A 22,810-nucleotide genomic window follows, 5' to 3' on the forward strand; every position below is an offset into this window, starting at 1 on the left:
GACGTCCAACTAAATCTGGATAAGATTCAGCCCACCTGTTTAAAGAACCTGGATAAGAAGTGCAATTTGACTGTCATGTCCATTAGAAGGTGTGATAAACCCTCACGCTGAAGAGAAAGGTTAATTGGATTATCTCCCGTTCGTAGCTGCCTCTCAGTTGCCTATAACAAGAAACGGACTTTCTTGTTCCATGCTGGTGAACTGGATTTTAGTTATATATGATAGACTAAAAATAGAGAAATTATTTATATTTTTGTTTTCTCTTTTTATTGTACAATACAATTTTAATTTCTGGACAAAATAAAGGTCTTGCATAATTTCTTCACTTAACCAATTTAATTTTTTATTTTTTGCGCTAATTTTTTTCTAATCGCTACTAGACAAAAGATTTTTCTTTGTTCTCGAAGAAATTAATTCACGATAATTATTTGGAATATTCTTTTAAAAAAAGAAAAGAAAACCGGCTGCCGACGTTCCAGGTTATATTAATTTTATTTTTGTACAAAACCATCGAAATCGAATAATACTTAACAGATTTCCTTTAATGACACGCTTGAGCAACTTTGCTTTATAGAGAATAACATGAAATTCTTTAATCATATTACTAAATTTTTTCTTCATGTTGTATAGTAATCTGTACTTTCACTTTCTTGGTTTCCTTGTATAATTGGTCATTACAAAATGAAATTAACAGTTATGATTTAAATTTATATTTTCTGCATAATTCCGATATTTTATTCACCAATTTTTAAAGTAAGCGATACATTTGCTTATTTTTATCATTCAAAATATGTATATCAAATGTGAAATTTCATTTCCATATTTTTACAATAGAATTGAACTTTATTTCACCTTTGATAGTTTAACCACACACCCGAAAACTGTTATGAAACATAGGTACAGTTTTTATTTAATTCGTTATTTTTCTCTAGTAATTGTTCCACATAACTTTAATTTTTCGATACTGAAACTATGTGGTGATTATTATAAATTAGCAAATTATAAATCAGACAATATACATATTTCCTGATTATTATAAATCATGAAATTATGTGATATTCAGATACAGGTGAAATTAATATTTAAAATCACTGTCATCCTTCAAATGCAATATCAGAATAAAGAAAGTGAAAAACCCGAAGTTTCGAAATACATTTAGAAAGCCTGCTCTCGAAATGTATTGGTCTACAGACTGGATTCTGAACATGCCAATGTTTCGTGATTTATGACTGAAAAACAATTCAGTCTCATCATGAAGTATTTGCATTTTCAGAATAATGAAGAATACGATCAGGCAACACATCCTTGCCCAGTCCTCAACAAAATTTATGATTTTCTGATGAAAATCCGTCAAAAATGTAGATCACTCTACATTCCTGAGAGAGACTTGAGTATCCATGAAAGCCTTATGCCATTCAAAGGTGGACTGAAATGTAAGCAGTATATTCCCAAAAAGAAAGCGAAGTATGGAGTAAAATTTTTTATGCTTTGCGAATCGGAAAGTGGATATCTTTGGGATTTCAAACCTTATACAGGAAAGCAAACTGTAATCGAGCACGATAAATATTTGGATCTCCCCTTGTCGATGCGTGCAGTAATGCAGTTACTAGACCCTTTACTGGGGAAAGGTTACTGCATTATAATGGATAATTACTATATATGTGTCCTGAACTCGCTGATTTGCTTTTACAGCATCTTACAGATAGTTATGGTACTGTAAATGCAAAAAGGCGAGATATGCCTCCAGATCTGGCTTCAGGAAAGCTATCGAAGGGGGAAATCCGAACTTATCAGCGAGGGAAAGTCTTTGCACTACGTTGGAAAGACAAAAAAGATGTTTTTCTGCTATCTTCCCTGCACAATCCATCAGCGGAATCCGGGGAGAAGCATGGTTTGAAGAAAGAAAAACCCATTGCTGTGTGTGCATACAACGACACTATGGGTTGAGTCGACAGGAGCGATCAGCAGCTATCATTCTACTCTGTAATGAGGAAACAGCATAAAAAATATTACAAAAAAGTGTTTGGACATGTTATTTGAATTTTGAAGTGTTTGGATTTTGTTATTTGGAACAGTTTCCTCCTGAACAAGAAAAAATGTTTGTCTACCATAACATATCTAGAATACAGGATAGAAATTGCGAAAGCATTGCTGCATGCACATGCACCTTCTTTAGCAAGCAGAAAAACAGGAAATCCTGTCAGACATCTGAGGTTGAACGCTGCTAACTCCAACCATTATCCCGAAAATCTACCACCAACGGCTAATAAAAAAAAAACCTCCACACAAATATTATGTATGTAATAAAAAAAATATCAGAAAGGAAACAAAAATCTGGTGCCCTGAGTGTAAAACTGCTTTGTGTGTTTACCCTTGCTTCAAGGTGTTCCACGCTGTTCAAGAATTTTAAATTCTGAACAGTATGAAATAAAAAATGTTTGTTTTCAATGCCATCAAAACAAATATTGATAGAGGGATACCCTAATGCACTGTTTCCTTTTCATCTTGAAGGCTAATTTTTAAGTTCTTTTTATGACACAGAGAAACAGGAAAGAGTATTCCAGGTAAAGTATTTCATCAAAACAATAAAAAATAATGAAATAAAATGTACCCTATATATATATAAAGTGATAAGCTTTTTTATGTCATGTTTATCGAAACGTTTTGAAACTCAGGGGCTACCCTGAGTGTCGAGTCTTCAAAATTCGAGTCATCAGAATTCAGGGGCTGAACCCCCTTTCGAGTTATTACAATTGAAGGAGAACTGGTCTACCATACCAGAACACGGGGGGTTGGGCATAGTCCCCCTAGTTAATAAATGAAATATATAAATAATAACGGGAACATTTTCACCTTGCCAACACTCAACATTGATGTGATATGGGTTCCAAATTTCTTGTTTCGGAGATATATATATTACAAAGTTTTGTAATAAAAATTTCTGCTACAATGAAGTTTGGCAGAATCAACAATATTATTACCACCTTATTTCTGTTTCTCGTGTGGGAGAAAAACGGTAAAATGTCACTCTTATAATTATATGAGATGTTATAATGGCAAAAATAGTAAGAAAAGTCATTTGCAGTTTCTCTTCAAAACACAAAGAAAGAACATTGTAAATTCAGCCAGTGGAAAAGAAAATACTACATATTTTTCTCCTGTTATCTGATTTTTTTTCTTATAGTTCAAAGAAGAAATCACTGCATATAATATGAAGTCTGCAGGAGGGAAAAAAATCTGGAAATTGGTTACATTATAACGAATAGAGAAATCATGTCAGAAAAATTATTCACGTATGATTCTAATCTCAGCAGACATAACATTTTCTTCTAGATTAGATATCTAAAGTAACTGAACCTTTGCTACTATTTTACACTAAAATGAATGGGTATGTTCCCCAAGTGATTTACGTTTGTAACAGCTGTCTTGCGAACGATTTATGAAATAAATTATCTGAAATATCCGCAGATTGCTTAGGTCTATATCCCCCCCCCCCCAAAAAAAGAAGATTATGAAACGCATATGCACCTTTTCTTTGAAAATAATTCAAATCCTCTTTTTCAAGATAATTGTATGATTTAATTTCTAATTTTTGATAATAAAAGTGAAACTGATCATTATAAATTAAGCAATTATTTTGGCATAAATAATGTATAAGCATGTAAACGAAATATCAGTATTTCTGTTAGAATATCGAAAAGGAAACAAGACATTCTTGACATATTCTGCACTACAGCCTGGAGCACTTTAGTGTTCTCCCCTTTCTTCTCAATAGCACTGAGAGTAATAAGCCTTCAACTTTTCCTCCAGCTAAGAGGATATTACCAAGTATTTATTAGACGTAGATTATTTCAGAAATAGCTTCCAGCAGCAGAAGTAATATTTAGATTTTTTTAAAGAAAAACAAACAAAAATAATACTACTGAACTTTCTTTTGTGTGGTATGCATATAAACAATTTTGCATGGTGAAAATATAGCATATTATTTCTAAAATTTCACATAATTTCAGCGGGCAGTAGAACAGCTGGTTTTAGATTGCAAATAAATAGAACAGAATTAGAAGTTTCACAATACAATCTGATTGCCGTATATCTTTTGTCAAAATGGTAAAATGAAGTAATTGATTTTGAATGCTGTCTAGAAAAGCTTTCAAACTTGTGAGTTCTAGGACAGGATAAGGAGGGGAAGGGGGAAAGCATTAGAAAATCTTCAAAATGAAAAAGAATTTTGAATCATTCCGTATATGATATTTTTCCCATTATATTTTCAACATATCTACGAGGATGTGCACTAGATATTATTGTAATATGCATAATACAAATAAATAAATGACGAAGGCGAATCACTGCTAAAATATCATTGGATATAAATTTTTGATACCAAAAAGACACACAATCGGAAACCGAGTAATGCAATGTAGTTTTAACATTTTTTTTTTATTTTGTCTTTATGAATAACAAAAAATCGTTTCTAAAACTGAAATGTGATGATCCGTATAATGTATTTCGCTAGAAACGAAAGAAAAAGGACATATTTATTTCAATAAATATTGTTTAAAAATATAAATATTTGAAATAATATTTTCAAAGCAAGCATTTGAAAATTCTGAAATTCGAAAAAAAATTATTCAATTATTATACGTAAAGTGAAAGATCAATCATGCAACTCTTCCGGTGCACTGATTTGTAGAATTACCAAGTATTTATAAGACGTAGATTATTTCAGAAATAGCCTCCAGCAGCAGAAGAAATAATATTTAGATTTTTTAAAAAGAAAAACAAACACAAATAATACTACTGAACTTTCTTTTATGTGGTATGCATATAAACAATTTTGCATGGTGAAAATATAGCATATTATTTCTAAAATTTCACATAATTTCAGCGGGCAGTAGAACAGCTGGTTTTAGATTGCAAATAAATAGAACAGATTTAGAAGCTTCACGATACAATCTGATTGCCGTATATCTTTTGTCAAAATGGTAAAATTAAGTAATTGATTTTGAATGCTGTCTCTAGAAAAGCTTTCAAACCTGTATAGAAATTTAGAGTAGTTATGCAATTCAGTTCCAGGAGAGAATAAGGAGGGGGGGGGAAGCATTAGAAAATCTTCAAAATGAGCAAAAATGTTGAATCATTCCGTATATGATATTTTTCCCATTATATTTTCAACATATCTACGAGGATGTGCACTAGATATTATTGTAATATGCATAATACAAATAAATAAATGACGAAGGCGAAGAATCACTGCTAAAATATCATTGGATATAAATTTTTGATACCAAAAAGACACACAATCGGAAACCGAGTAATGCAATGTAGTTTTAACATTTTTTTTTTATTTTGTCTTTATGAATAACAAAAAATCGTTTCTAAAACTGAAATGTGATGATCCGTATAATGTATTTCGCTAGAAACGAAAGAACAAGGACATATTTATTTCAATAAATATTGTTTAAAAATATAAATATTTGAAATAATATTTTCAAAGCAAGCATTTGAAAATTCTGAAATTCGAAAAAAAATTATTCAATTATTATACGTAAAGTGAAAGATCAATCACGCAACTCTTCCGGTGCACTGATTTGTAGAATTACCAAGTATTTATAAGACGTAGATTATTTCAGAAATAGCCTCCAGCAGCAGAAGAAATAATATTTAGATTTTTTAAAAAGAAAAACAAACACAAATAATACTACTGAACTTTCTTTTATGTGTTATGCATATAAACAATTTTGCATGGTGAAAATATAGCATATTATTTCTAAAATTTCACATAATTTCAGCGGGCAGTAGAACAGCTGGTTTTAGATTGCAAATAAATAGAACAGATTTAGAAGCTTCACGATACAATCTGATTGCCGTATATCTTTTGTCAAAATGGTAAAATTAAGTAATTGATTTTGAATGCTGTCTCTAGAAAAGCTTTCAAACCTGTATAGAAATTTAGAGTAGTTATGCAATTCAGTTCCAGGAGAGAATAAGGAGGGGGGGGAAGCATTAGAAAATCTTCAAAATGAGCAAAAATGTTGAATCATTCCGTATATGATATTTTTCACATTATATTTTCAACATATCTACGAGGTTATGCACTAGATATTATCGTAATATGCATAATACAAATAAATAAATAAATGATGAAGGGGAAGAATCACTGCTAAAATATCATTGGATATAAATTTTTGATACCAAAAAGACACAATCGTAAACCGCGTAAGGCAATTTAGCATTTTAACATTTTTTTTTATTTTGTCTTTATGAATAACAAAAAATCGTTTCTAAATCTGAAATGTGATGATCCATATAATGCTATTTCGCTAGAAACGAAAGAAAAAGGACATATTTATTTCAATAAATATTATTTAAAAATATAAATATTTGACATAATATTTTCAAAGCAAACATTTGAAAATTTTAAAATTCGAAAAAAAATTATTCAATTATTATACGTAAAGAGAAAGAACAATCAGTGCATCTCTTCCGGTGCACTGATTTGTAGAATAAAATACACCAAATTCACTATCACTAAATAGATTCATTGCAAAAACTGATCAGTGGGCATTTCAGGATTGATTTTTTTTTCGCATATGTAAAATTGGTTTCAATTTTTGGGAAGAGACACAATAAATCATTTTAGAGGCAAGAAAGGTCAAATAACTTAGGACAGTAAATGAAATTCTAAGCAACACAATAGACGTAAAGACAGGGGGAGGGGACACAAAGGTCACTCAGCAACAGTTAATCCACTAATGCTATAGAATAGCCGTAACGAGATTAACGGCGGAGGAAAGTAATGGCATGATAAAAGGTAGAATGCCGACGAAGTTTTGATCCATGAAAAAAGCTAGGGTGTGTTGAATATTTCATCCACACCGGCCGGTTGGGAGGTTAATGATCCTCTAGTTATAATCATTAACATAAGCTGAAATTAAAGTTCAGAAACAAATTTAGAAATTCATGGAGAAAATTCAGTTTTGCTCTGTTATTATTATTATTATTATTATTATTATTAGAACATATCTGCATGAATCATCATCATGTTGTACCAGCATTGTGGTTTAAGCACATTGAGGTTGGCTATGTCCCAGATTACCAGCCCATCTGCCTTAGTTCAGTACCCAGTTGATACATGGGCAGATACTTGGATTATGCTAGTTGGTTTTTCTGGTAGGTTTGTGTAAAGAACGATTCCCATTTGAGATAAGTTATTTTTGACTAATTAATTCGGAACTAAATGTAAGAGTTGTGGTAGATGTTGTGCATTGGCAGTGTTTATAGTGTGTGGCATTGTTTGATTAAGTTTGTTTACAAAATTGTTAAACTTAGTACAATGATACAGAATGGTGGTGATAAGCAAATCATTGTATTAGTCTGTGCAAAAGACAAAAGTAGAATGTAATATGTATGGATAGGAAGATGTGGATATTTATGTATGGATGCTGTTTAAGAGAAAAGAACAAGTGTGGGTATGTAGGAAATGTGATATTCTGATGGACCATGAGGCTTGCATAAATATGAGTTTAAATAGTTTAAATATGATTAGGGAACATTGTATTATAACTGCATGCAAATGATTCAATTGATGAAAAAGAGTGAAATTAACATTAATGTGAGCAATAATCACATTGAAAAGCAGAGTGTAGTTAATGATAATTGATGAGTATGATTGACAGTGAACAAGTGTGTGTGTGTGTGTGCACTAATATTTGGAGAATGAATGATAACAAAAAAAAAAAAAAAGGTCCAAGATATGAAAGCCGAGTTGGCAAAGATGAGACAAATACAGAATGAAATGAAGAGCATTGTAGATATGTATGAAAGGGTGAAAAGGATGAAAACAAATGATGTTGGCATGAAACAGACAATAAAAGACTCATGTATGGCATTTCAATTATTAGAGATGTGGTAAATGAGAAGATGCACAAGGTTTGTTTCCCTGGAGATAAAATGAATTGATTAATTGAGGCATTGGATATGAGTTGTAAGTGAGCAAAGCAATTGGTAGTGGCAGTAGGGGCAAAGGATTAACTAGGAACAAAGGGAATGCAAGATTGGATATCAGCAGGTTGTTGAGAAGGATAAAAAATAATGGTGTGATAGGAAATGTATTCAGTGAGTTTCCCAGGTATGACAATGATGAGATGAGGTGGAGAGTAAGAATGATGAATGATATGTTAGCAGAAATGTGTAAAGAGAAAGGGGGTGCAGTTTGTTAATGTGTGGAATGAGTTTGAAGGAAGAACTGAACTATATAAGAGTGATGGACTGCATTTGATTAGTTTTGGTGTGAGTCATTTGGAGATACTGCTACTGGAAGAGAGAGTAACAAGTGGAAACAATGAATCTGAGCAAGTAAGGAGCTATATGAAAGAATGGGAGTAATTGAAGTGGTGCTTATTAATGAAGAAGTGGTTAGCATGAATGTAGAAAATGGGAAAACAAATATGCAAGCAAATAGGGCAAAGGGAAGACTCGCGGTGAACAGGGAAACACAGCGTTTGTAAGTTTGATGCTCCAAGAAGCTGTCAATGCATGTGTAGACAAAAAGGGAAGGTTTTGACTTGGAATGTAGAGAAAGAGAATATGTTGAACTACAAGGCTAGTGAGTTCTAGTGAACTACAAGGCTAGGAGAAATTCAGGAGATAGTTTGCAGCTGTAGCATGGAATGAGGAGTAGGGTGGAAAGATGATCAGTGGCGCTCAGGTGATATTCAAGACTAATCTAGTAGAAGCAATGTCTAAATATATTCCAAATGTCAGAAGGTTAAATAAGGTAGGTGTGAAATGGTTGAATGACGAGATTTAGCATGCTATACAGAGACAAAAAGAATTATGTAGACAACATAAGAGGAGTGGTATGAATCAGTTCAATGAGGAATACTTCTTTTGAAGTATTTTTCGAGGTATGATTATGAATAAAAATAAACAATGCTTAATTTTGGAACATACAGGGTTGTTTTTATTTTATTTTATGTTTTTAAGATTTATTTGTATTAAATCACAGAATAATTGTTTGACAAAAATTATCTTGAATCCAGTGCATTGAGAACAAATAAAATGCAGTGCCAACTAAAAGATTAGGTAAAATTAGTACAAGAAATTGATAATGACATTGCTGTTTCAATGTGATACAATATTTAAGCAAAGAAAGTATGAAAGGATCTGTTATTTTGTCCTTGTATTAAACACTATAATTATACAATAAAAGAGGTAGAAAAAATAATAATAAGTTGTAGGTATTTCCAGGAAATCTTGACTTTAGGACTCTAAGCAATTTTTCAGCTTTTATTGGCCACCATTCATACTGGCTTGTTCTAATTAATATGTATACTTATATGAGTAACGTTTTGTGTGAACATGTTGCTTTCCAGCTTAATTAATTTTGTAACCCAATAGATAATAATAATTTTTTTTTTTTTTATTTCAGGCCAGTAGTTTTAACGGTTGATCAGTAACTTTAGCATACCATGTAGATTATAGTGCAGCTTGTTTCTTTGCATATATGTGTATACTCCACATGGTGACCTTAATGTGAAGATTGACGTCGAGTGTTTATTTTGGATTATATTAAACTGAAGTTTTACTGTAACACAGTAATTGTTTCCATAATTTTCATGATATATGCTATATCTATCCATATCTCATTTTCCACATCACTAAATTTTGTTTCTGTTTGTAGATTATTTTTCTAGCCAATGGAAAACATTGGTCCTAATCTGTGAAGACTAGTCAGGTGCAATCTAATCAAAACTTATACAATGAATTATAATACCATTTTGCTACCTGTAAAATGTATCGTTCTTACCATAGGAGCGCTCCTGTTGAACATCTTCGCCATGTTTGTAAAGTGACTTTAAGCATCAGTGCCCTGTTGATTATCACTACAAGTTTCCTTATCTGTCCCATTTCTCACACTGCTATCAATATTGTACGTATCCTTCTATCGACTAACTCCATATCGAAAAACATTACAATTTAGTACAATGCCAAGTGCTTAAAATTCTTCATATTCAAGGAATCTCTGGATCAGCATCATATCTAATAACTGAACAACATCTTTGTATTATTAAGAACAAGTGAGTAACCCTCCCCTCCTCCTCCTCCCCAACCATTCACAATATCACTAAAGTAGAAGTTGAAGAACAATAAATTAGACATAAACTCTGTGCTCCATTCTGTCAAATAGCTTTTCACAATCCAAAATTACTATGGTATATTTTTTCCGCTTATCAACTTCTTCATTGCTATATTATAAAATGTAAACAAATTTCTAAACTATGATCATCATCTTTTAAAGTAATCTTGCTCTTATCCATCCCATCCTTTATTCCATTCCTCATTAACTTCTCAAAAGACTACTACAGAAAGTTAACAAGTAATTCACTATGTGTGTTTTGAACCACTTTTCTACAGTAATAATATTTTACCTTTCCTTCAGTAGTAAGACTCTTATTAAATATTAATATTACTATCATTATTATTATTAGGTGGATATCTCCAGCCTGGCCCCTCCATGTGGGGCACCTGTTCATGGTGTAGGGGACCTCCCAGTGATGGTACTGGCCCTTTTCATTCTTCCCTCTTTCTTTGTTTTACTTCCTGTATTCTTGGCTCTGCTTCTCCTGAGTCTTTTTCGCTATTCTTTTTTCCAGATCACCATCACTGGGATCCAACGCCCTGCCTCCGTGTTTGCCATGCGGTGTGACCCTGTGGACATCTGGAAAGGGGGGATCCTGGTAGTCTTGCACTACTTTGGCCTTTCTTTGGCAAGATGGGCTGTCCTGGATGACTCAGCCAGGATCAATCGACTAGTGGGCTTGGCTGCAAGGGTCAGTGTGTTGCAGTAAGTCTCTTACCCCATGGTCCAGGGTTGGGATCCTAGACCTGCTGCAGTGCCAGTATACCATCCAGGGTAGCTCTGGCGTTCCACTCCTGAGTGCAGTCTTTGCTTGCCGGGTAGTGGATGTCCATGTGTGGCTCCATGGGGGGAGCTCTGGCGCCGACAAAAAACTCCTTGAGTATGAATCCTTCATCCTCAAATGTTTCAGGGACCCTAACAAAGTCACAACCAAGTACTGATACCGTAGATACTTTGGAAACAGAAGCTAGAAACAAAATATATCGGATACTAACATAAATGTACCAACCTTTTTAATCATTCATTCAATATGTGAAAAACCAATAGCAAAAATGTCTTCATTCAAAAAGGCTTAGAAGGACTTCCCAAAACTGTTAAGAAATTGCGATCTGGTGATATCCTTGTGGAAACACTGTGTCAGGACCATTCTGATAAACTACTGCGAGCAACAACAATAGGTGGAATACAAATCACAGTAACACCTCATAGAACACTCAATTCCAGTAGAGGAGTGATATCAGAATGCGATCTCCTTGATGTTCCTGATGAGGAGATATGTTCAGAGCGTAAAGATCAAGGAGTGATGGGTGTGAGGTACATCCTGACACGTAGGGATGGTCACGTAGTTTCAACCAAGAACATCATCTTTACTTTTAATACACCTAGACCTCCGACTTCTGTAAAAGCAGGGTATCTCAACTGTCCTGTTAGAATGTACATCCTTAACCCACTGAGATGTTTTAAATGTCAGAGATATGTACATGCCCAAACTGCCTGTCATGGTTCTACTAACTGTCCCGATGTGGTAGTAAAGAACATGATAACAAATCTTGCTGTGCAGAAAAAGCTAAATGTGTCAACTGTCAAGGAGATCATCCAGCTCTCTCGTGCATGTCAGAAATGGAAAGATGAAAAAGAGAAAAAAAAATTAAAACAGAACAAAACATAACATATCAGGATGCAAAAAGAAAGCTGACCACCATTACAACTGTTCTGAGATCCTCTTATGCTGAAAAGGTAACAATTAAAAAAGTGCCAACATCAACTCAAACATGTATGTCTGTTCCACAATCTGATAATTTCACCATACCTGAACTTAATGATCGCAAGTGCTTCTCTGTTGAGCATGTCAATCACAAGATCTATGCCCTACTCCAGAGACAACTTCAAAAATGGTCCCATTCAATGAAAACTCACCTTTCAAAAAAATTATGATGGAGATGTCACTCAAAGATAAACTAGACACTCGCACAGAAAAAATGGTTACCTTGGTACCCACTGAAAGTAAACTAAACTACCAACTGACCCTAACACATTTGATGTTTTGAACACTATACCAGAGGAAGAAATAGACACTGGCTGTCCATATTTCCCTAAAACAATGGAAAATATAAATCTGACAAAGGTAAGTCCTCAACCTCCTGAAAACCAGACAGGTCAATAAAATCAAAACAATAGGAAAATTTTTACAATGGAATTGTCGTGGGATTCGCCAGAATATAGATGATATCAAGATGTTGTTGCAGAAACACAAACCTTTCTGTTTCTGACTACAGGAAACATATTTAAGAGCCAGTGAGGACTGTACCTTTAGGAATTTCACTGTTGTACGTAAGAACAGAACTGAAGGTGGTCCTGCTCATGGAGGAATAGTATCCTATTGGGCATTCATATTCCTTTCCACCATGTCCAGCTTAATACTACTCTGGAAGTGGTAGCGATTCTGCTCTCTGTGGGATTTCTTGTTACAGTATATTCAATTTATTTACCACCGAGTGCTGAGTTAAATGAAATTGATCTTGACAATCTTATCTTGCAACTCCCCGAACCCATGCTTTTGATGGGTGACTTTAATGGTCACAATAATCTGTGGGGTACTGCCAATACTAACAGACAAGGTCGAATCATTGAAAGAGTCCTTGATAATAATAACCTCTTCCTTTTAAATTATAAAGTTATTTAAAAGGAAGAGGTTATTATTATCAAGGACTCTTTCAATGATTCGACCTTGTCTGTTAGTATTGGCAGTTCCCCACATATTATTGGCAGTACCCACAGATTGTAAGATCAATTGCAGATTATGACTAAACGTTCATATTCTGCGATTGATCTTACAATCTGTTCCCCTTCCATTCTTCCTCTGCTCATATGGGACATTGAAGAGTACATATATGGAAGCAATCACTTCCCTGTTCTATGGGTATCTCTATGCACAATGTCCTCACAAGAACCATGTTCACCCACAAGAATAGCTATATGGAAAATGGACCAGGTTGATTGGAATAGTTTTTCTCATCTTGCAAAATTTAATGCTGATACTATCAGACAAACACCTATCAATGAAGCTGTAAAATATATAACAGAGTGCATTGTCCAGGCAGCAACAGCCGCCATCCCAAAAAACATCATCTCAGTTTCCATTCTATCCAAAGTCTTAGTGGAACACAAAATGTCAGACAGCCAAAAAAGATTAACACAGAGCATGGGACATATTTTGTAGATACCCCACCACATCAAACTTAATAGCTTTCAAATGTGCTCGCGACAAAGCACGTTATGTGAGACGTCAGAGTCAAAAACAATCATGGATCCAATTTACTACATCAATTAATCAAATGACCAGTCCAAAAATTGTAAGGGATAAAATCCGGAAAATGAAAGGCAGATATAGTACACATTGTTTATCTACCTTAGACCACAATGGGAGTGTTATTGCTTATCAAAAAGCTATTGCACACACTTTGGGAGAAATGTTTGCTAGAATCCCAGCAACAGCTTCATGTTCTCCTGAATTTTTAATACCGAAATAGCAGTAAGAGAAACAAAGGCTTAATTTCAAGGCTTAAAGTTGAGCCATATAAGCAGTGATTTGTTAAGGAGGAAATAAAAAGAGCTCTGTTACAATCTCACCCTAGTACATTAGGACCTGATGACATCCATTATGAAATGATAAAACATCTACCATCATCTTCTATGGATCTTCTTCTGTTATTATACAATAGAATACTTGAGGAAGAGTTTCCAAATTCTTGGCATAAGTCAATTATCATTGATATCCCAAAACCAGGAAAAGATCCAACACAAGCAAATAATTATCAACCCATTGCTCTGACCAGCTGTCTTTGTAAGATACTAGAGAAAATGGTTAATGCCAGAATTCTCTAATGTCTTCTCTCCAGTACACAGTGTGGTTTCCGTAGACATCATTCAACTTTAGACCATTTGGTTCGTTTAGAAACTTGTATAAGAGATGCATTTCTGAAGCGAGAACATCTCGTTTCAATTTTTAACATGGAAAAAGTTTATGACAAAGCCTGGAGATAAGGCATATTAAAAGACCTCTATAACCTAGATCTCAAAGGACACCTCCCTGTATTTATTAAAAACTTTCTGTCCAGACGAACTTTCCAAGTCAGAATAAGAAGTATGCTATCTCGACCATATCATCAAGAACAGGATGTTCACCAAGGCTCTGTCTTTAGCGTGACCCTTTTTGCTATTAAAATTAACTCAATCATTGAACAGCTTCCTCCCACTGTAGACAATGCTCTATATGTTGATGATTTCACAATTTACAGTCACTCACATAACATGAGGGTAATTGAAAGACAACTTCAGCAAGCAATTGATCGTGTCTCTCTGCGGGCTCTTAATAATGGGTTTAGGTTTTCAACAGAAAAAAGTGTCTGTGCACACTTCTTTCAAAAACTCACTCATCACCCAGATCCTAAGAATGGGACATACTGTTATTCCAGTAGCTACAGGAACCAAGTTCTTGGGACTCATCTTTGACAGAAAACTTACATTTCTAGCACACATTCGTCAACTTAGAGAAAAGTGGAAAAAAACTCTGAACCTCTTTCTCACTCTATCCTCTACTGAGTGGGATGCTGATCGAGCTTCATTGATCTATCTTTATCGTGCACTTATACGTTCAAAGCTGGATTATGGGTCCCAAGTCTATGGTTCTGCAAGACAGAGTAACCTAAGATGGTTGGATACAATCCGTCATCAGGGTATACGGATAGCTACTGGTGCCTTTCACACATCACCCACTCAAAGTCTTTATGTTAAAGCAAATGAACCAGCTCTATCACTTCGACGAAAACAGTTATCCCTTAATTATACCCTAAAAATAAAATCGCTCCCAGATCATCCTACATGGAATAGTATCTTCTCTCTGCATTAGGGAGCTCAATATCACACATGTCCAACTGCTATACATCCTTTTGGTATGTGTGCTAAAGAAACTGTGCAAGCTGTTGGTATAAATGTTGACAACATTAGCTATACTTAACATAATAGCATCCCTCTATGGCAGGTTTGCCCACCATCCTGCAACCTCTCACTTTGTCAGGTACAGAAATCTTATACTCCATCAACCATCTACCTACAATTGTTTAATGCACACAGAGCAACACATGCTGATTTCTTACCCATCTATACTGATGGTTGAAGAACTAATACCTCTTTTAGCTGTGCTGCTGTGTTTCCTGACATTATTATCTCAAATCAGATCCCATCAGACTTTAGTAATTATACAGCAGAGCTACATGCCATTCCATATAAAAGTAAACTGCTACTAAAAGTGTATACTTTACATAGACTCATTGAGCTCTTTACAGGCTATCTACTCTCCTATGTATAATCCACATCCAGTACTTTATGAGGTGCTACACCTGTTTCACAAAATGAAAATCCTTAATTTTGATGTTCAGTTTTGCTGGATTCCCAGCCACATCGGAATTAACGGAAATGAAGCTGGAGATGCAACTCATACCTTCTCCACATAGTGTTTCACAGTTTGATATACAGACTACAGACAGCTTATAAGATCAAAGCTAATTGCTCAGTGGGAATCAACATGGCAGGAAACATTGACAAACAAATTATATAACATTAAACCTGAAATTATGCACTGGCATTCTAGTCAACATACAAAGAGATGGGAGGAGGTTGTTCTTGCTAGGCTCTGCGTAGATCACAGTCACCTTGCTCATTCTCATTTACCGAGAGCTGATGACCCTCCCACATGTGAAAAATGCAACACACATCTCACTATTTATCATATTCTGGTAGAGTGTCAACAATTTGCACGAGAGAGGAATCAAATTTTCACCTATCTAACCAAGCCATATACACTCAGCTAGCAGACTCAGGCAAATTGCATGATGTCTTTAATTTTTTAGAAAGAATCAATTTGTACAAACACATTTGACTGTAAATTTGTTTATATGTAAATACTGCATTGCTTAACTTAACTTTTATATCATTCATTAGTTTAAATTTTGACCAATTATGTATTACTGTAGGACTTGATCTTGTATATTTGTGTCACCCTGTTGTAATTTTGTTAATATGTAAATACCACAATGCTTAACTTAATTTTTATGCACATATGCTGTATAATAATTCCTTTCTGACTCTCTATGTATTAGTATGATAACATTTGTTGTAATCTTACTATATGTAGATATTGCTTTCTTTGACCTGTTTTGTATATGCATATTGGACAGAAGAGAAGGATACACAGTAATATGCTTAGATTTCACAAAGGCTTTTGATAGAGTACCTCATGATAAATTGATGGTCAAACTAGAGCAGATGGGGTTGGATATTGGATTGGAGACTGACTATCTGATAGGTATCAACAAGTTGTGTATGGGGGAGCGATAACCAGGAAAAGGAAATTCACTGGTGGAGTGCCTCAGGAGGGTCTGTTTTGGGACCATTACTGTTTAACTTGTATATTAACCATATAGGTGAGGGTTTGGATGAAGATATTCAGTTGTTTGCAGATGATGCAAAGTTGGGATGAACCATGAAGAGTAGAGAAGATGTTGTGGCCTTACAAGAAAACTTGAATATTTATTCAAGTTTTCTTGTAAGTGATTAAGTGATTGGGCACAAAAATGGAGATGTGAGTTCATTGTTGCAAAATGTAAGATTTTAAAATTTGGAAAACAAAGATGGAATGCAGAATTTATGCTTGGTGAGGATATACTGTTGGAGGTGGAAGAAATAAGAGATCTGGGGGTGATAGTGGATATGGATCTGAAATTTAGGGGACACATAGCCAAAATTGTGAAGACAACACAAAGGCTTCTGGGAATGATGCGGAGGACACTGACCTCTGACGTGTAGAAGTAGGGAGATTCTTGTTCTGTTGTATGAGACTTTTGGCAGTAGGCCACACATGGACTATTGTGCCCAGATTTGTTCACCTGGTTTTGAGCTGGATGAAGAGATGTTGGAAAGGGTCCAAAGGCAACTGACTAAGGTAGTTTCTGACCTCTGGAATATTGTGTATGAGGAAAGATTGAGAAGATGTAATTTGCAGAGTCTGGTGGACAGGAGGAAGAGGGGAGATATGATAGAGACCTACAAGTTGGTAAGGGGTTGTTATAGGATCAATGCTGGAGATATTCTACAGAAAATAGTGGGAGATCGGTGGAGAACCAGAGGTCATCCCTGAAACTGTATAAAGAGGGTGTGGGTAGAGGAGTGAGAGGAAAGTTTTTTTTCGTGCAGAGTTGTAAATGATTGTGAATGCCTTGCCTGAGATTGTTGTGTCTGCAAGGAGTTTGAATGTGTTCAAGGCATGGCATGATGAGCTGTGTGTGTGATAAAAGGACCTCCCAGATGAGACTTTGACTCCATGAGGTCTTGGGATAATAATAATAATATGTCAACCTGTATTGTTATCTATTCATGTACTGCTGAAACCTCTACAGTATTTTTGTTTATATGTAGATACTGTATTGTTTAACTTAAATTTTGTATATGCATCTTATTTACTAGTTTATTTTTTGACTAATCATGTATTGCTGTAGGACGTCTTGTCTATTTGTATACCTTTTTGTGGTACACAAGTACTTCTAGTAATTCTGTTTATATGTATTGCTAAATTCTTTTTATACTGCATTGCTAAATTAATTTTCATCTTTGCATATTGTATAATAATTCCCTTTTTGCCTATTTTTCTACTGCTGTAAAAGCACCAGTTATAATTTTACATATATGGTCTGGATGTCAGATTGGTCAACTGGATTCAGGATTGGCTGTCTGATAGGTATCAGAGAGTTGTGTATGGTGGAGCAGTTTCCAGGAGGCAGAGGGTTTGTAGCTCTGAAAAAGCATATGCTTTTTCAGAGCTACAAAACTCAAATAGAGATCTTTGTTATATTCCCATGATTTCTCTACTATTTGTTGTAAAGTGAAGATCCGATCCTGATAGCCACTATTTAGCCGAAATCCAACTTGTTCTTCACCAAGCTTTTCTTCTATAATTCTTCTCAACCGTTTCTCAAGTATATTTGCATATATCTTACCAGGAACACTCAGTAGGGAAATACCTTTGTAATTCTTAGATTCAGTTTTATTTCCCTTTTTATATATGCGTACTATGAGAGCTCTACTCCAATCATCGGGAATTCGTCCCTCTGCCCAGGCCTTCTGAACTATGCAGTGCAGCCACTACGAGACTTTTATACCACCATACTTAGCATTTCTGGTCGATTATCATCTACTCCTGTTGCCTTTCCACATTTTAAGCCTTTGATGGCTTTTTTCTGCTTCAAGTATGGATATGTCCTCCCATGACTTTTGTTTAGCTAGTTTTAGGCAGTGTTTAGCATTCTTGCATGTGTATCTGTATTCTCTAAGAGCACAAGCTGACTTATTTGCTAGGAACTTTTGATATGCTTTCTTCTTTTCCTTCACTTCCTCTTTAACTTCCTGTGTCCACCATGTAGTTCTGATTTTTCTATCCTTGCAGACAACCTCACCATATGCCTCTCTGGCCGAATCAATCACTCAAGGTTTTCTTCAAGGCTTTCCACTGAATCTCTAAAGTTTGGTTCCTGTTCTCAAACTCTTTAATTTTTTCTTCAATAATACTTTTTGTGTATTTTAGTCTACAGTTCACATCTGAGAGCTGCTCAACTTTTATTCGCTTTAAAACTTTCTTACACGTTATTCTTTTCAATATGAAATTGAATTTTATCCTGCGCTAGACTAAATAGCAATCACTTCCAATTTCAAATCCTCTGTACACTTTGGTGTCCTGCACAGAAAACATCACTATCAACAATAACATAGTCAATGAGACTTTTCTTATTATTTGCCTCTTCTGTCCATGTGAATTTGTGCACATTTTTATGTTGGAACATGGTGTTAGTAATAAGAAGTCCGTGTCCTGAACAGAAATCCAACAATATTTGCCATTATTATTAGCTTTGCTCGTTTCTCCAAATTTTCCCAGTATATCATTAGGAAATGATTGCCAGTGTGTCTGACAATCATTTCCTACTCTGCTATTAAGATTCCAAACAAGGACCAACTTTTTCTTTTTCGTTGTGTCAGATGCTTTCTCTAAAGCATTAAAAAATTCCTTCACTTCTACCTTAGTAGAACCTGCAGTGGGACCATAGGCACAAATAAGTCTCATTGTCCCGTTTCCCATTCTCATATTTGCCATCATTCTAATTGAGACTGCCTGCCATTCAAGAAGATTAACTTCATATTTAGTGTTGAATATAATGGCTACTCCTTCTTTTCCTTGATTGTCATTGCCTGAATATAACATTTTGTATTTATTGCTCAGAAAGATCTCAACAGTTTTTGTTCTTTTTTTGTTTCAGTCACCTCTATTATGTCAGTCTGGTACTTTTCTAATTCCTCAGCTAGCTCCATTTCTTTGCCATTCAGGCTTCTTATGTTGATAGTACCAATTTTTAACTCTGGTGATGTTGAGTTGTGGTGTTTTTTCAGATTTGTTCCAGTAGCTGACTTTTTGCTGTTCTCCCTTGTTCCCTGGTGAAAACAATGGGGGGGGGGGGCTTGTTTAACTGGGTGACGCTCCAGCCGACATGAAATTTTGTCATGTTGTACCATCATTTTATAATTTGGTTTAAACCAATAAGAATTACAATTTGGTCGGCTAAATCCCAAATTGCCAGCCCATCCTCGTTTGTTCAATATCCAGGTAGATACCCAACAGGGAGCACCACGAGAAGGTGAGGATTGGACATTAGGTCAGAAGCACTGGTCGGTTCTCTGCATTCCTTTAAAGGCGATGTGGAGATCTCCTCTCGGTTATACAGCTTTGACCCTTATATTTATTTTTCACAAAAACCATAAACTCTAGATATGAAAAATAGAACTTGTTCCTGCCACTTCATTACCTATAAAGATATTCATGAACAGTGGCGCATCCAGTGCCAAGGGGCCCGGGCACCCCCCAAAGAAAAGGAAAAAACACTAGAAAAATTTCCAAAAATCTTTTTCTAATTAAAATTCATTTTTTTTATTTATGTTGTGTGCTACTTATGAATTAGCGATCACTGCAGATGCTCAGTTATAGGTCGTATGCGATGTGTAGTGTGTATTCGCAAAACGTCTACTCAACTCGCCCCCCCCCCCAAAAAGTTAAATCCTGAACGCTCGTCCCCCTCCAAGATTAAATCCTGAGTGCGCCACTGTTCATGAATATCCATGCTGACGATTTCAAACCTACGTCCTGTCGATTGGCAAGAGGATTTTACACAGGTTAATTTTTAAAAAATAATGTGAATCCAATAAATGAGAGGTTGCAAAACCTATAGCATATCAGTGCTAGATATGGACACATGGCCAAGAAGAATGAAGGAATATGTTAATATGCTTTTTGAAAGTCGGTTTTCACTTAAACCATGAGGAAGGATCATCAGTTGACTAGAATCACCTACTTCTGGACCACACCAAGTACTTTTAGACAGGTTTTTCGTGCACCACTCCATATATAAAAACAATATTCAAGTTAGGATGGATTTGATGTTTGTATAGGTTTTGGTATTGCATGGGTATAAAATAATGCTAGAGCTGAAAATCACACCTAATTTTTTGAATGCAGAAGTCATGGATGTGATTTGATGCAATCTGCTTATGCTACGACAGACTAGATGTGTAACTAAGGATAAATATCTGATCTTGCATGGAGATCTCAATGTTATTAAAGGTGAGGGAAGATGAAGTGCTGTCTTTCTTGTATGAAGTAATGCAAAATTGTGTTTTAATGGCATTGCAGGTGACAAGGTGGTTCTGACCCCACTGAAATATATCAAGATCAGTGCTTATGGCTCTGATTATTAAGAAACATGTTGTTTGGTATCTCTAGGCCTTTCGAGGTTTGTCAAGTGAAAAGACATGGAGCATAGTATCATCAGAAAACCATGGACAGGATCTGATGTTAGGGATAGAAGGTCAGTTATGAATATGAAAAAGAAGGGCATGGATAAAAGTACATAGCTTTGAGGTACTCCAGAGTTGGTGAGAAATCTGAAGGCATGCAATGAATGATAGAGAGGAAATTGTAATCCACTTGTAAAAAGGCAGATAATAGATTATATGATGGTAATTTGTTAAGTGTCTTTGTGCCAGACCTAAAAGCTTTGGTAATATCTAGAGCAATCACACACAGGTTTCACCAAACCTTTCTAAAGCTTCAGTGTGTGTAGATGAGAAATGTTGGCAAGGAGATCTGATGCAGAGTAGAAGAATCCTTATTGGTAGCCACTACTTAACTGGTCGGTTTCACATAGTGAAGGAGTGAAGGTGTTAATTGTTAATGACTTTCTTTATTGCCCTTGATAGAACTAAGTGAGTGCAATGGGATGATAGTTGGATGGCTGGTTTTTATCTCCTTTCTTTGGATTGGTTGGATATAGGTTTCCATCCTGAAGGTTACATGCTAGACGAGTATGAGGGATTGTAAAAATAATACACAATCGGTGCTAGTTTTGGAAAACAAGTTTCATGAACAGTTATGGGATATACCATCAGTACCAGAAGACATCTTGGTAGTCAAGCTGTTCAAGAATCTTTTGATGTATTTCTGCCATTGTGCAGTTTTTGGTACTGGTAATCTTGTGGATAATTTGACTTAATCATGATGTAGGAGTTTGAGAAGAAGAATGATGGCAGAAGATCATCCTAATCTTTGAATATATAACAGCTGCACTATCTGGATGTGTGTGAGAGAGGTGAAAACATAATGTACTGTTGTGTTGGAAAAGGTGCTGATGAGTCATCTTTTTTCCGACCCAACATAAGATTACCTCAGAAGGATTGGATAAGGACGTACTTATCTCCAAACAGTAAATGTGCTCATTAATGACCCAAGAACATGTGTATATCCAGATTTGTAAATTCTAAGCAATGTTAAATTAGCCCATAAACTGATTAGAGAATGATTGTATATTTATTAAGGTAGAAAATTATGTATAAATTCTAAAAGGATGTGTACAAGCTAATACTAGTTTTAGGCCATGTCAAAGGCAGTTCGTGGCCACGGTATCCAATCGGCTGCCGCCGTACGTATGACAGCACAACTGAGTGAGAGCGCTGTTTTGGAGTGTATAGGTTTCGGCGGGGATTTGAATCGTTCTCTTTTTCTTCTCGTTTCGTCGGTACCTGGTTTTCCTGTGCGGAAGGCTGTATAGTTGTGAAGAGCTTGCCGCCATGCATAGCATGACGGCAAGCTCTTCACAACTATACAGCCTTCCCCTCCTCCGCCTATATCTCCCCTCCTCCGCCTATACAGCCATGATAGGCGGAGGAGGGGAGATATGATTGAGAATTAAAATTACTGAAGGGTTTCTATAAGATTAATTCAGAAGATATTTTTGAGAACAAGGTTGGTGGTGGGAGAACTAGGGGACATCAATGGAAACTGGGTTCTTTACTTTTAGAGTGCTGAATGAGTGGAATAAGCTGCCAGAGTCTGTAGTGAGTGTGGCGACAGTGAATAAGTTTAAGGCAAGTTATGATAGATACTTTGTGAATGTCGAATAGTTGTGATGAACATGATTTGGGGCCTCCCTCGATGAGTCTAAGGACTTCCTGGAGTTGCCCGTAATAATAATAATAATAAATAATAATAATTACAACAGCAACAACAACAACTGCTTC

The 22,810-nt window shown here is 35.3% G+C and overlaps 1 protein-coding gene across 1 annotated transcript in view; it reads left to right on the forward strand.

Moving 5' to 3' along the window:
- Positions 1-22,810, forward strand: part of Cubn (Cubilin) — a 2,223,842-nt gene that overhangs the window by 862,707 nt on the left and 1,338,325 nt on the right. The window lies entirely within an intron of this gene.

Source organism: Typopeltis vanoorti, chromosome 8 (assembly GCF_054136105.1).
Source record: "Typopeltis vanoorti isolate ZY-2024b chromosome 8, IOZ_Tvanoo_1.0, whole genome shotgun sequence".
NCBI classification, from domain to species: domain Eukaryota; kingdom Metazoa; phylum Arthropoda; class Arachnida; order Uropygi; family Thelyphonidae; genus Typopeltis; species Typopeltis vanoorti.